The sequence below is a fragment of the Monopterus albus genome, unplaced genomic scaffold, assembly GCF_001952655.1.
Source record: "Monopterus albus unplaced genomic scaffold, M_albus_1.0 scaffold3.1, whole genome shotgun sequence".
Classification (NCBI taxonomy): domain Eukaryota; kingdom Metazoa; phylum Chordata; class Actinopteri; order Synbranchiformes; family Synbranchidae; genus Monopterus; species Monopterus albus.
In genome coordinates, this window is record NW_018127883.1 from 10,408,065 (window position 1) to 10,413,196 (window position 5,132).

Consider the following 5,132-nt stretch of genomic DNA (forward strand, 5'->3'; position numbering starts at 1 on the left):
TAATATTAAACACCCTGTCTGGACAGTCATCAACTCTTCTCTCTAGTTATCCTTGACCAGATGTACCCTGTAGAAACTCATAAGCATGCCTAAGCATTTAACAGTCTAACTAGACATCCTATCTCCACTAAACATTTCTAATACATAAAGTATCTATCCAATTTCTATCTGACTAAAAATACCTAACAAAGAGAACGTTACATTTCTTGCATTTTACATAACCCCCTGGGTCATTGTTCTCGTCAAAATGTTGCCACACCTCAGACTTAGCTGCTGCTGGTGTAACCAAAAAATATACGCCAGACGCAAGCCTTTGTTTCACCTCATCTATCTTCGTTCTTCGCAATGCATCGTTCTCGCGCTAATTGAAACGCATCACGTGACCACTCATTTAACGCGCGAATGATCTGTAGAAGAAGGGGGGCGAAAATAGGGACTAGAAATTCAGAGGATCGTAGGTTCGAATCCCGTGCTGGTAAAAATGAAACTGGCCATACCATTGTCGAAGGACGGACGTCCCGGGCTCATTGACGATGAGGTTGAGCTGCTGTAGATCTTTTGCCGTTAAAATTTAATGTGCAGCGTTCTGTGTGTATGCAGATGCTTCGCTGTTAATTGGAGGTAAACATTTGACTGTCTAATTTCGAGTTCATGTAGACTACTTTCTCTAGCTTTAGCGAGAGTTTAATGATAGCGTGTAACGTTACAATGCAGAGTGAAAGAACTAATACAAATGCTAATATTCACACCTTACAGCTGCTGTCTTAAAACACCATATATCAAATTAGGACGTTTGTCAGAGGAAAAAAAACAAGATTTTTTTTTTAAGCAGGGGATCTCATATCTTCTCTAACCTCCTTCCTTACCTTTACCACAGGTAACCCTCTGCTTTCTTCATCACTCCTTTCTCTCTTCTACCGTGTCTTCAGCTTGCTGGTTTGTGGAGGACACCATCACGAAGCCACAGCGTCTATCTTTATCTTAGCCCTAGTCAGTGTCTTATAGCCAGTCTTCTTCTTCTTCAACCTTCTCCATCTTCATCTCCGACTGTGGGGAGGATGCTATCTCCCCTGACCCTGGCGTCCTGGCCGTAGCTTTCATGATGTACCTCACTGGGCAAATAGCATAAAGGACCTTGCCGAAGGACCCACGGAGCATGTGTGCATGTATGTGTATGTATGTACCAGCTTATTGCCCAGCTTGCTGGTTTCATGTTCTGTGTGGACATTTACTGCAGAAGAAGTCTTACTGTCATCGTCTTCCCTCCAGTTCCCCTGCATGCCTGCTGCAGCTCAGCACACTTCATCCATTCATTATACCTGAAGACTGTAAACAGGTGGATAAGAGACAGGGACTGCAGGTTTCTACAGCTTAACTTAACTTAGTCATGTATCCAGATGCCAAAGGACTGGAGCTGGTTCTGCTGTGCCAGTTAAAGAGACTTCAAACTGTCAAAGGAGCAAAACCTTGTATTGACAGCTGGGTGTGTAAGGTCAAGGCACAACACTCAGCCTAAACGGAAGTTCTTAGTCTTAGTCATGACCTTCAAAGTCAGCCTTCCCTATGTTGTCGGAAAATCAACAAGTCTCTTTCATTACATTCAGAAACACAACAGATCTCCGGAGCTTTGTACTCCGTGCAGAGGACCAATAGCAGAAGCCAGGAAAAGTTCTAAAGGCCGGCTGAGCTGGTGATTGTGTGGCGCATTGGGAATGCCACTGACTGCGACGTGACAAGCCCGGGTTCACTTCCCTTGTCACTGCATAATCGTTCATTTTGTCAGAATGATGCAATCACTTTAGGTAATAACAGGAGTCAGTAAAAGTTCCGAATGCATACATCGTAAGCAAGCGGATGGTGCAGTGGTTAACGTTACTTACTGTGGTGTAGCAGTTCGTGGGTTCGCACCAGTTCGCTGAGCTGATTACTCCAAAAGCGATGACAAGCACCGGTGGGCGTTCACGGTTGGTGTACCTCCTCGAGGTGTCCATGGAAGATGTAGGGGGTACGGTCGGTTGGGGGACCTCTGCAAGGTCCACCCTGAAAGCGGCAGAAGGGTGAGGCGTGCGGACGCCAAGGAAAGTGAAGAGAACGGTAATGGAACCACTGGTTTTTGGTCTTACACACAAAAAAAAAAAGGATGTGAGCGACATCTACCTTTCTGTCTTCAGACCCCTCTGGGGGTGGGGGACCACCCACTGTCCGAACCCGTGGTATCCGCACGCTTCTAGCGACCGTACCCCCTACATCTTCCATGGACACCTCGAGGAGGTACACCAACCGTGAACGCCCACCGGTGCTTGTCATCGCTTTTGGAGTAATCAGCTCAGCGAACTGGTGCGAACCCACGAACTGCTACACCACAGTAAGTAACGTTAACCACTGCACCATCCGCTTGCTTACGATGTATGCATTCGGAACTTTTACTGACTCCTGTTATTACCTAAAGTGATTGCATCATTCTGACAAAATGAACGATTATGCAGTGACAAGGGAAGTGAACCCGGGCTTGTCACGTCGCAGTCAGTGGCATTCCCAATGCGCCACACAATCACCAGCTCAGCCGGCCTTTAGAACTTTTCCTGGCTTCTGCTATTGGTCCTCTGCACGGAGTACAAAGCTCCGGAGATCTGTTGTGTTTCTGAATGTAATGAAAGAGACTTGTTGATTTTCCGACAACATAGGGAAGGCTGACTTTGAAGGTCATGACTAAGACTAAGAACTTCCGTTTAGGCTGAGTGTTGTGCCTTGACCTTACACACCCAGCTGTCAATACAAGGTTTTGCTCCTTTGACAGTTTGAAGTCTCTTTAACTGGCACAGCAGAACCAGCTCCAGTCCTTTGGCATCTGGATACATGACTAAGTTAAGTTAAGCTGTAGAAACCTGCAGTCCCTGTCTCTTATCCACCTGTTTACAGTCTTCAGGTATAATGAATGGATGAAGTGTGCTGAGCTGCAGCAGGCATGCAGGGGAACTGGAGGGAAGACGATGACAGTAAGACTTCTTCTGCAGTAAATGTCCACACAGAACATGAAACCAGCAAGCTGGGCAATAAGCTGGTACATACATACACATACATGCACACATGCTCCGTGGGTCCTTCGGCAAGGTCCTTTATGCTATTTGCCCAGTGAGGTACATCATGAAAGCTACGGCCAGGACGCCAGGGTCAGGGGAGATAGCATCCTCCCCACAGTCGGAGATGAAGATGGAGAAGGTTGAAGAAGAAGAAGACTGGCTATAAGACACTGACTAGGGCTAAGATAAAGATAGACGCTGTGGCTTCGTGATGGTGTCCTCCACAAACCAGCAAGCTGAAGACACGGTAGAAGAGAGAAAGGAGTGATGAAGAAAGCAGAGGGTTACCTGTGGTAAAGGTAAGGAAGGAGGTTAGAGAAGATATGAGATCCCCTGCTTAAAAAAAAATCTTGTTTTTTTCCACTGACAAACCTCCTAATTTGATATATGGTGTCTTAAGACAGCAGCTGTAAGGTGTGAATATTAGCATTTGTATTAGTGCTTTCACTCTGCATTGTATCCACCATGTTTGTACACAGGGTCAGAATGAACTGTAGTGTAACAGTTTGACTTACTGTATGATAATGAAGCTTTAGTAAAAACCTCCAGTGATCTATCTGTAATGTTTATGGCATTGTCATAACATAGTGATTGACCTTCATTGCTCTCAAGTGAAACACAACAAGTTGATAGTATAGCTGGCAAATAGAATTATCTTTTAATTCACTGTGGATAAACTCGTGAGTAACTTTGAGTAGCCGACTGAGTTAACTCTAAATGTATTGTCACAGATCCTGATCCTCCAAATGGCCAAAAACCAGGCATCCACAGCTCTGGGGTTCTTCCATGAAGCTGCAAAGAAACCTGACTTTCCCTTCAGGTACTCTATGCAGTCTTGTTTTGATATTAACATTTAATATGTGAATAATTAAAATGTTTAATTCTTTGGTGCACTTTAAATGACTGAAGCCTAATTTGAGAATTTGGCTTCATAGTAGTAGTTACTCGCTTTTCAGGCTGCATGTGGGTTTGTCATTTTAAGGGCAATTTCAAAAACTTTACTACAGTCAGCCCTGTAGAATATTTGTATAATACTTAAAACACTGAACATCTTAATTTGATTGCTTGCTTCAGTGGAATGTGCTCCAGTTTTTCTTTACAGAGCCAAATAACTTGGTCCATTGTGTCTTTCCCCCTCATAGCCAGGCTGCTAGAGCCACAGCTGTGGAAAATGGGATGACTCCCTCATGAGCACATTGAGGTAAGAGACTGTTTAATGACAATTTTGGTAAAAACAACTTGCGGCTTAATCACAGAAAATATTTCAGGGTGTTCTCCATGCTCATTTATGCATATTTTCATTTCAGGGGGACCATTTTCCCAGATGTGGATCATGCTGGAGTACAGTGAAGAACCAAGAGAGCGGAACAAGACAGATTTATAGTTGTAATAGCTTTATTGAGAAAAATAAAGAAAAGAAAAGAAAAACAGCCTGGGACAAGGCTGAAAATGTTTAAAACAGGGCCTGAAAAACACCATCTCCTTCACCAAGTTCCCTTCTTTTTTAAATACTGCTGAAGTTTGAAAAATTGCCACTGCCTGTGCCTGCGCCACAGTTATGAAATCTTCTCCAGTCATGTAACTCCAAGAGAACTCACATGACTGGAGAAGTCTTCCTAACTGTGGTCCAGGCACATGCAGTGCAACAGCATGGAGGAAAATGTGAGGTACTCTGCCTGGATGGCCCCACCGGTAGGGATTTCCCATCTTAGCCAAAACTTCAGCAGCTAGCTGAGCTGGCTGGAGTGGATGGAGTGGCTGCAAAAAAAGACAAAAGTCTTGTAAAGCTTTGAATTCAATGATAACTGGTTCATTTATAAACAAACTTCCCTGTCTCTATGCATGTGCTCAAGAACCTTGCTGATGGTCTGGCCACAGAATGACGTCTGGTGTGTGCCTAAGGGGGAAATGGCAAAAGCTTGAACTTAAAGCATGATATGCTCTATAATTTCAACCCATCATGTCTTGGTGTTGATAGCTTTGCTTCATTTGAATAAAAGGCTTTTAGTGGGCACATTATTTGTATATGGGCAGTGAACATCCATATATATA

The 5,132-nt window shown here is 44.1% G+C and overlaps 2 long non-coding RNA genes across 10 annotated transcripts in view; one reads left to right on the forward strand and one right to left on the reverse strand.

The window, feature by feature from the left end:
• Positions 1 to 300: 300 nt before the first annotated feature.
• Positions 301 to 4,462, forward strand: LOC109958491 (uncharacterized). Of its 3 annotated transcripts, XR_002274689.1 has the most exons (6): positions 1,866 to 2,365; positions 2,920 to 2,996; positions 3,134 to 3,379; positions 3,812 to 3,900; positions 4,223 to 4,281; positions 4,388 to 4,462. It is a non-coding gene; the product is annotated as an uncharacterized LOC109958491 (long non-coding RNA). The 3 variants fall into 3 exon arrangements; XR_002274688.1 differs by having other exon boundaries at positions 2,920 to 3,379; XR_002274690.1 differs by lacking the exons at positions 1,866 to 2,365; positions 2,920 to 2,996; positions 3,134 to 3,379 and adding an exon at positions 301 to 621.
• The window catches only part of LOC109958476 (uncharacterized), a 2,778-nt gene continuing 2,081 nt past the window's right edge, over positions 4,436 to 5,132 (reverse strand). For 3 of the 7 annotated variants that reach the window (XR_002274684.1, XR_002274680.1, XR_002274686.1), the window contains exon 4: positions 4,509 to 4,977. This is a non-coding gene — a long non-coding RNA (uncharacterized LOC109958476). Of the gene's footprint in view, positions 4,978 to 5,132 lie in introns of all 7 variants that reach the window. The other 4 variants (XR_002274685.1, XR_002274683.1, XR_002274678.1 and 1 more) reach the window with 4 other exon arrangements.